The 10,074-nt window shown below is 46.9% G+C and overlaps 4 non-coding genes across 4 annotated transcripts; 1 reads left to right on the top strand and 3 right to left on the bottom strand.

The window, feature by feature from the left end:
• The first annotated feature begins 2,526 nt into the window (after nucleotides 1–2,526).
• On the top strand, nucleotides 2,527–2,599 carry TRNAD-GUC (transfer RNA aspartic acid (anticodon GUC)). The gene has a single exon. It is a non-coding gene; the product is annotated as a tRNA-Asp (tRNA).
• A 1,185-nt stretch (nucleotides 2,600–3,784) lies between these two features.
• TRNAD-GUC (transfer RNA aspartic acid (anticodon GUC)) lies at nucleotides 3,785–3,857 on the bottom strand. The gene has a single exon. It is a non-coding gene; the product is annotated as a tRNA-Asp (tRNA).
• Nucleotides 3,858–5,252: 1,395 nt separating this feature from the next.
• On the bottom strand, nucleotides 5,253–5,325 carry TRNAD-GUC (transfer RNA aspartic acid (anticodon GUC)). Its single transcript has one exon. It is a non-coding gene; the product is annotated as a tRNA-Asp (tRNA).
• A 1,099-nt stretch (nucleotides 5,326–6,424) lies between these two features.
• Nucleotides 6,425–6,497, bottom strand: TRNAD-GUC (transfer RNA aspartic acid (anticodon GUC)). Its single transcript has one exon. It is a non-coding gene; the product is annotated as a tRNA-Asp (tRNA).
• Between the last annotated feature and the right edge of the window lie 3,577 nt (nucleotides 6,498–10,074).

The following is a 10,074-nucleotide window of genomic DNA, read 5'->3' as shown; positions in this document are numbered from 1 at the left end:
CGCTAACCATTGCGCCACGGAAGGCCAAAAATTAAATGGTCGTCAGGTATTGTGCGCGTTCAGCTGTTAATCGAAAGGTTGGTGGTTCGAGCCCACCCGGAAGAGGTGATGTGGGGTCTCAGATGTAGCGTAAAAAGCCAAAACTTTTCCACAATACGTGACAACCATTTAATTTCTGAGCTTCCGTGGCTCAATGGTTAGCGCGTTCGGCTGTTAATCGAAAGGTTGGTGGTTCGAGCCCATCCGGGAGCGGTGTTGTGAGGTCTCGGATGTGAAGTAAAAAGTCAAAGTTTTACCTCAATACCTGACGAGCATTTATTTTTTGGGCTTCCGTGGCGCAATGGTTAGCGCGTTCAGCTGTTAATCGAAAGGTTGGTGGTTCGAGCCCACCCGGGAGAGGTGTTGTGAGGTCTCAGATGTAGCGTGAAAAGTCAAACTTTTTCCATAATACGTGATAACCATTTATTTTCTGATCTTTCGTGGCTCAATGGTTAGCGCGTTCGGCTGTTAACCAATAGCTTGGTGGTTCGAGCCCACCCGGGAGCGGTGTTTTTGGATCTCAAATGTAACGTAAATGGCCAAAGTTTTTCCACAATACCTGACGACCATTTAATTTTTGGGCTTCCGTGGCGCAATGGTTAGCGCGTTCAGCTGTTAACCGAAAGGTTGGTGGTTCGAGCCCAAAAGAGAGGTTTTGTGGGGTCTCAGATGTAGCGTGAAAAGTCGTAACTTTTCAACAAAACCTGACAACCATTTAATTTTTGGGCGTCCGTGGCGCAATGGCTAGCGCGTTCGGCTGTTAACCGAAAGGTTGGTGGTTCGAGCCCATCCGGGAGCGGTGTTGTGACGTCTCAGATGTTACGTAAAATGTCAGAGTTTTTCCACAATACCTGACGAACATTTAATTTTTGGCCTTCCGTGGCGCAATAATTAGCGCGTCGAGCACTTAATCGAAAGGTTGGTGGTTCGAGCCCACCCGGAAGAGGTGTTGTGGGGTCTCAGATGTAGCGTTAAAAGTCAAAACTTTTCCACAATACGTGACAACCATTTAATTTCTGATCTTCCGTGGCTCAATGGTTAGCGCGTTCGGCTGTTAACCAATAGGTTGGTGGTTCGAGCCCACCCGGGAGCGGTGTTTTTGGATCTCAAATGTAACGTAAATAGCCAAAGTTTTTCCACAATACCTGACGACCATTTAATTTTTGGGCGTCCGTGGCGAATGGTTAGCGCGTTCGGCTGTTAACCGAAAGGTTGGTGGTTCGAGCCCATCCGGGAGCGGTGTTGTGAGGTCTCAGATGTGAAGTAAAAAGACAAGGTTTTACCTCAATACCTGACGAAAATTTAATTTTTGGGCTTCAGTGGCGCAATGGTCAGCGCGTTCAGCTGTTAACCGAAAGGTTGGTGGTTCGAGCCCTCCCGGGAGCGGTGTTGTGACGTCTCAGATGTAACGTAAAATGTCAGAGTTTTTCCACAATAACTGACGAGCATTTAATTTTTGGGCTTCCGTGGCGCAATGGTTAGCGCGTTCAGCTGTTAATCGAAAGGTTGGTATTCGAGCCCACCCGGGAGAGGTGTTGTGAGGTCTCAGATGAAGCGTGAAAAGTCAAACTTTTTCCATAATACGTGATAACCATTTATTTTCTGATCTTTCGTGGCTCAATGGTTAGCGCGTTCGGCTGTTAACCAATAGCTTGGTGCTTCGAGCCCACCCGGGAGCGGTGTTTTTGGATCTCAAATGTAACGTAAATAGCCAAAGTTTTTCCGCAATACCTGACGACCATTTTTTTTTGTGCGTCCGTGGCGCAATGGTTAGCGCGTTCGGCTGTTAACCGAAAGGTTGGTGGTTCGAGCCCATCCGGGAGCGGTGTTGTGAGGCCTCAGATGTGAAGTAAAAAGTCAAAGTTTTACCTCAATACCTGACGAAAATTTAATTTTTGGGCTTCAGTGGCGCAATGGTTAGCGCGTTCGGCTATTAACCAATAGGTTGGTGGTTCGAGCCCATCCGGGAGAAGTGTTGTGACGTCTCAGATGTAACGTAAAATGTCGGAGTTTTTCCACAATACCTGACGAACATTTAATTTTTGGGCTTCAGTGGCGCAATGGTCAGCGCGTTCAGCTGTTAACCGAAAGGTTGGTGGTTCGAGCCCAAACGAGAGAGGTTTTGTGGGGTCTCAGATGTAGCTTGAAAAGTCGTAACTTTTCATCAATACCTGACAACCATTTAATTTCTGAGCTTCCGTGGCTCAATGGTTAGCGCGTTCGGCTGTTAACCTATAGGTTGGAGGTTCTAGCCCATCCGGGAGCGGTGTTGTGATGTCTCAGATGTAACGTAAAATGTCAGAGTTTTTCCACAATACCTGACGAACATTTAATTTTTGGGCTTCCGTGGCGCAATGGTTAGCGCGTTCAGCTGTTAATCGAAAGGTTGGTGGTTCGAGCCCACCCGGAAGAGGTGTTGTGGGGTCTCAGATGTAGCGTAAAAAGTCAAAACTTTTCCACAATACGTGACAACCATTTAATTTCTGAGCTTCCGTGGCTCAATGGTTAGCGCGTTCGGCTGTCAATCGAAAGGTTGGTGGTTCGATCCCATCCGGGAGCGGTGTTGTGAGGTCTCGGATGTGAAGTAAAAAGTCATAGTTTTACCTCAATACCTGACGAAAATTTAATTTTTGGGCTTCCGTGGCGCAATGGTTAGCGCGTTCAGCTGTTAATCGAAAGGTTGGTGGTTCGAGCCCACCCGGGAGAGGTGTTGTGAGGTCTCAGATGTAGCGTGAAAAGTCAAACTTTTTCCATAATACGTGATAACCATTTATTTTCTGATCTTTCGTGGCTCAATGGTTAGCGCGTTCGGCTGTTAACCAATAGCTTGGTGGTTCGAGCCCACCCGGGAGCGGTGTTTTTGGATCTCAAATGTAACGTAAATAGCCAAAGTTTTTCTACAATACCTGACGACCATTTAATTTTTGGGCTTCCGTGGCGCAATGGTTAGTGCGTTCAGCTGTTAACCGAAAGGTTGGTGGTTCGAGCCCAAACGAGAGAGGAATTGTGGGGTCTCAGATGTAGCGTGAACCACCAACCTTTCGATTAACAGCTGAACGCGCTAACCATTGCGCCACGGAAGCCCAAAAAATAAATGCTCGTCAGGTATTGAGGTAATTCTTTGACTTTTTACTTCACATCCGAGACCTCACAACACCGCTCCCGGATGGGCTCGAACCACCAACCTTTCGATTAACAGCCGAACGCGCTAACCATTGAGCCTCGGAAGCTCAGAAATTAAATGGTTGTCACGTATTGTGGAAAAGTTTTGACTTTTTACGCTACATCTGAGACCCCACATCACCTCTTCCGGGTGGGCTCGAACCACCAACCTTTCGATTAACAGCTGAACGCGCTAACCATTGCGCCACGGAAGCCCAAAAATTAAATGTTCGTCAGGTATTGTGGAAAAACTCTGACATTTTACGTTACATCTGAGACGTCACAACACCGCTCCCGGGAGGGCTCGAACCACCAACCTTTCGGTTAACAGCCGAACGCGCTAGCCATTGCGCCACGGAAGCCCAAAAATTAAATGCTCGTCAGGTATTGTGGAAAAACTCTGACATTTTACGTTACATCTGAGACGTCACAACACCGCTCCCGGGAGGGCTCGAACCACCAACCTTTCGGTTAACAGCTGAACGCGCTGACCATTGCGCCACTGAAGCCCAAAAATTAAATTTTCGTCAGGTATTGAGGTAAAACTTTGACTTTTTACTTCACATCCGAGACCTCACAACACCGCTCCCGGATGGACTCGAACCACCAACCTTTCGATTGACAGCCGAACGCGCTAACCATTGAGCCACGGAAGCTCAGAAATTAAATGGTTGTCACGTATTGTGGAAAAGTTTTGACATTTTACGTTACATCTGAGACCCCACAACACCTCTTCCGGGCGGGCTCGAACCACCAACCCTTCGATTAACAGCTGATTGCGCTAACCATTGCGCCACAGAAGCCCAAAAGTTAAATGTTCGTGAGGTGTTGTGGAAAAACTCTGACATTTTACGTTACATCTGAGACGTCACAACACCGCTCCCGGGAGGGCTCGAACCACCAACCTTTCGGTTAACAGCTGAACGCGCTGACCATTCGCCACGGACGCCCAAAAATTAAATTTTCGTCAGGTATTGAGGTAAAACCTTGACTTTTTACTTCTCATCTGAGACCTCACAACACCGCTCCCGGATGGGCTCGAACCACCAACCTTTCGGTTAACAGCCGAACGCGCTAACCATTCGCCACGGACGCCCAAAAATTAAATGGTCGTCAGGTATTGTGGAAAAACTTTGGCTATTTACGTTACATTTGAGATCCAAAAACACCGCTCCCGGGTGGGCTCGAACCACCAACCTATTGGTTAACAGCCGAACGCGCTAACCATTGAGCCACGGAAGATCAGAAATTGAATGGTTGTCACGTATTGTGGAAAAGTTTTGACTTTTAACGCTACATCTGAGACCCCACAACACCTCTTCCGGGTGGGCTCAAACCACCAACCTTTCGATTAAGAGCTGGACGCGCTAATTACTGCGCCACGGAAGCCCAAAAATTAAATGTTCGTCAGGTATTGTGGAAAAACTCTGACATTTTACGTAACATCTGAGACGTCACAACACCGCTCCCGGATGGGCTCGAACCACCAACCTTTCGGTTAACAGCCGAACGCGCTAGCCATTGCGCCACGGACGCCCAAAAATTAAATGGTTGTCAGGTATTGTTGAAAAGTTACGACTTTTCACGCTACATCTGAGACCCCACAAATCCTCTCTCTTTTGGGCTCGAACCACCAACCTTTCGGTTAACAGCTGAACGCACTAACCATTGCGCCACGGAAGCCCAAAAATTAAATGGTCGTCAGGTATTGTAGAAAAACTTTGGCTATTTACGTTACATTTGAGATCCAAAAACACCGCTCCCGGGTGGGCTCGAACCACCAAGCTATTGGTTAACAGCCGAACGCTCTAACCATTGAGCCACGAAAGATCAGAAAATAAATGGTTATCACGTATTATGGAAAAAGTTTGACTTTTCACGCTACATCTGAGACCTCACAACACCTCTCCCGGGTGGGCTCGAACCACCAACCTTTCGATTAACAGCTGAACGCGCTAACCATTGCGCCACGGAAGCCCAAAAATTAAATTTTCGTCAGGTATTGAGGTAAAACTATGACTTTTTACTTCACATCCGAGACCTCACAACACCGCTCCCGGATGGGATCGAACCACCAACCTTTCGATTGACAGCCGAACGCGCTAACCATTGAGCCACGGAAGCTCAGAAATTAAATGGTTGTCACGTATTGTGGAAATGTTTTGATTTTTACGCTACATCTGAGACCCCACAACACCTCTTCCGGGTGGGCTCGAACCACCAACCTTTCGATTAACAGCTGAACGCGCTAACCATTGCGCCACGGAAGCCCAAAAATTAAATGTTCGTCAGGTATTGTGGAAAAACTCTGACATTTTACGTTACATCTGAGACATCACAACACCGCTCCCGGATGGGCTAGAACCTCCAACCTATAGGTTAACAGCCGAACGCGCTAACCATTGAGCCACGGAAGCTCAGAAACTAAATGGTTGTCAGGTATTGATGAAAAGTTACGACTTTTCAAGCTACATCTGAGACCCCACAAAACCTCTCTCGTTTGGGCTCGAACCACCAACCTTTCGGTTAACAGCTGAACGCGCTGACCATTGCGCCTCTGAAGCCCAAAAATTAAATGTTCGTCAGGTATTGTGGAAAAACTCCGACATTTTACGTTACATCTGAGACGTCACAACACTTCTCCCGGATGGGCTCGAACCACCAACCTATTGGTTAATAGCCGAACGCGCTAACCATTGCGCCACTGAAGCCCAAAAATTAAATATTCGTCAGGTATTGAGGTAAAACTTTGACTTTTTACTTCACATCTGAGGCCTCACAACACCGCTCCCGGATGGGCTCGAACCACCAACCTTTCGGTTAACAGCCGAACGCGCTAACCATTGCGCCACGGACGCACAAAAAAAATGGTCGTCAGGTATTGCGGAAAAACTTTGGCTATTTACGTTACATTTGAGATCCAAAAACACCGCTCCCGGCTGGGCTCGAACCACCAAGCTATTGGTTAACAGCCGAACGCGCTAACCATTGAGCCACGAATGATCAGAAAATAAATGGTTATCACGTATTATGGAAAAAGTTTGACTTTTCACGCTTCATCTGAGACCTCACAACACCTCTCCCGGGTGGGCTCGAATACCAACCTTTCGATTAACAGCTGAACGCGCTAACCATTGCGCCACGGAAGCCCAAAAATTAAATTTTCGTCAGGTATTGAGGTAAAACTATGACTTTTTACTTCACATACAAGACCTCACAACACCGCTCCCGGATGGGATCGAACCACCAACCTTTCGATTGACAGCCGAACGCGCTAACCATTGAGCCACGGAAGCTCAGAAATTAAATGGTTGTCACGTATTGTGGAAAAGTTTTGACTTTTTACGCTACATCTGAGACCCCACAACACCTCTTCCGGGTGGGCTCGAACCACCAACCTTTCGATTAACAGCTGAACGCGCTAACCATTGCGCCACGGAAGCCCAAAAATTAAATGTTCGTCAGGTATTGTGGAAAAACTCTGACATTTTACGTTACATCTGAGACATCACAACACCGCTCCCGGATGGGCTAGAACCTCCAACCTAAAGGTTAACAGCCGAACGCGCTAACCATTGAGCCACGGAAGCTCAGAAATTAAATGGTTGTCAGGTATTGATGAAAAGTTACGACTTTTCAAGCTACATCTGAGACCCCACAAAACCGCTCTCGTTTGGGCTCGAACCACCAACCTTTCGGTTAACAGCTGAACGCGCTGACCATTGCGCCACTGAAGCCCAAAAATTAAATGTTCGTCAGGTATTGTGGAAAAACTCCGACATTTTACGTTACATCTGAGACGTCACAACACTTCTCCCGGATGGGCTCGAACCACCAACCTATTGGTTAATAGCCGAACGCGCTAACCATTGCGCCACTGAAGCCCAAAAATTACATTTTCGTCAGGTATTGAGGTAAAACTTTGACTTTTTACTTCACATCTGAGGCCTCACAACACCGCTCCCGGATGGGCTCGAACCACCAACCTTTCGGTTAACAGCCGAACGCGCTAACCATTGCGCCACGGACGCCCAAGAAAAATGGTCGTCAGGTATTGCGGAAAAACTTTGGCTATTTACGTTACATTTGAGATCCAAAAACACCGCTCCCGGGTGGGCTCGAAGCACCAAGCTATTGGTTAACAGCCGAACGCGCTAACCATTGAGCCACGAAAGATCAAAAAATAAATGGTTATCACGTATTATGGAAAAAGTTATACTTTTCACGCTTCATCTGAGACCTCACAACACCTCTCCCGGGTGGGCTCGAATACCAACCTTTCGATTAACAGCTGAACGCGCTAACCATTGCGCCACGGAAGCCCAAAAATTAAATGCTCGTCAGGTATTGTGGAAAAACTCTGACATTTTACGTTACATCTGAGACGTCACAACACCGCTCCCGGGAGGGCTCGAACCACCAACCTTTCGGTTAACAGCTGAACGCGCTGACCATTGCGACATTGAAGCCCAAAAATTAAATGGTCGTCAGGTATTGTGGAAAAACTTTGGCTATTTACGTTACATTTGAGATCCAAAAACACCGCTCCCGGGTGGGCTCGAACCACCAACCTATTGGTTAACAGCCGAACGCGCTAACAATTGAGCCTCGGAAGATCAGAAATTAAATGGTTGTCACGTATTGTGGAAAAGTTTTGACTTTTAACGCTACATCTGAGACCCCACAACACCTCTTCCGGGTGGGCTCGAACCACCAACCTTTCGATTAAGTGCTCGACGCGCTAATTATTGCGCCACGGAAGGTCAAAAATTAAATGTTCGTCAGGTATTGTGGAAAAACTCTGACATTTTACGTAACATCTGAGACGTCACAACACCGCTCCCGGATGGGCTCGAACCACCAACCTTTCGGTTAACAGCCGAACGCGCTAGCCATTGCGCCACGGACGCCCAAAAATTAAATGGTTGTCAGGTTTTGTTGAAAAGTTACGACTTTTCACGCTACATCTGAGACCCCACAAAACCTCTCTTTTGGGCTCGAACCACCAACCTTTCGGTTAACAGCTGAACGCGCTAACCATTGCGCCACGGAAGCCCAAAAATTAAATGGTCGTCAGGTATTGTGGAAAAACTTTGGCCATTTACGTTACATTTGAGATCCAAAAACACCGCTCCCGGGTGGGCTCGAACCACCAAGCTATTGGTTAACAGCCGAACGCGCTAACCATTGAGCCACGAAAGATCAGAAAATAAATGGTTATCACGTATTATGGAAAAAGTTTGACTTTTCACGCTACATCTGAGACCTCACAACACCTCTCCCGGGTGGGCTCGAACCACCAACCTTTCGATTAACAGCTGAACGCGCTAACCATTGCGCCACGGAAGCCCAAAAAATAAATGCTCGTCAGGTATTGAGGTAAAACTTTGACTTTTTACTTCACATCCGAGACCTCACAACACCGCTCCCGGATGGGCTCGAACCACCAACCTTTCGATTAACAGCCGAACGCGCTAACCATTGAGCCACGGAAGCTCAGAAATTAAATGGTTGTCACGTATTGTGGAAAAGTTTTGGCTTTTTACGCTACATCTGAGACCCCACATCACCTCTTCCGGGTGGGCTCGAACCACCAACCTTTCGATTAACAGCTGAACGCGCTAACCATTGCGCCACGGAAGCCCAAAAAATAAATGTTCGTCAGGTATTGTGGAAAAACTCTGACATTTTACGTTACATCTGAGACATCACAACACCGCTCCCGGATGGGCTAGAACCACCAACCTATTGGTTAACAGCCGAACGCGCTAACCATTGAGCCACGGAAGCTCAGAAATTAAATGGTTGTCAGGTATTGTTGAAAAGTTACGACTTTTCACGCTACATCTGAGACCCCACAAAACCTCTCTCGTTGGGGCTCGAACCACCAACCTTTCGGTTAACAGCTGAACGCGCTGACCATTGCGCCACTGAAGCCCAAAAAAAATGGTCGTCAGGTATTGCGGAAAAACTTTGTCTATTTACGTTACATTTGAGATCCAAAAACACCGCTCCCGGGTGGGCTCGAACCACCAACCTTTCGGTTAACAGCCGAACGCGCTAACCATTGCGCCACGGACGCCCAAAAAAAATGGTCGTCAGGTATTGCGGAAAAACTTTGGCTATTTACGTTACATTTGAGATCCAAAAACACCGCTCCCGGGTGGGCTCGAACCACCAAGCTATTGGGTAACAGCCGAATGCGCTAACCATTGAGCCACGAAAGATCAGAAAATAAATGGTTATTACGTATTATGGAAAAAGTTTGACTTTTCACGCTTCATCTGAGACCTCACAACACCTCTCCCGGGTGGGCTCGAACCACCAACCTTTCGATTAACAGCTGAACGCGCTAACCATTGCGTCACGCAAGCCCAAAAATTAAATGTTCGTCAGGTATTGTGGAAAAACTCTGACATTTTACGTTACATCTGAGACGTCACAACACTTCTCCCGGATAGGCTCGAACCACCAACCAATTGGTTAACAGCCGAACGCGCTAACCATTGAGCCACAGAAGCTCAGAAATTAAATGGTTGTTAGGTTTTGTGGATAAGTGTGACATTATGCTTTGTATTATTAGTAGGCCAGTTTATGAACAGCCCCATATTAGCTTAATGTCTATTATTTATCTAATTTCTCTTGTATAAAAAGGCCCCCTCTCTGTGTTAAAAATTCAGTCTATCTCGGACCTCGATCATGTATAAATCATTGTAAATAAAACCATAGTTTTAAAGTATCAACTCCTGTGTAGTCGTACAAACACACAACATGGTGTCAGAAGTTCGTTAATGTGGTATTTAGTCGCGCGATATCACGGTTAGCTTTAATTCGTTAATCAGTAATCGACTAGATTTGCGGTCTACCTCGACA

This window comes from Phalangium opilio, unplaced genomic scaffold (assembly GCF_054372755.1).
Source record: "Phalangium opilio isolate 3A_F unplaced genomic scaffold, DU_Popi_V2 ptg000056l_1, whole genome shotgun sequence".
Lineage (NCBI taxonomy): Eukaryota > Metazoa > Arthropoda > Arachnida > Opiliones > Phalangiidae > Phalangium > Phalangium opilio.
This window is presented reverse-complemented; position numbering and strand designations above follow the sequence as displayed.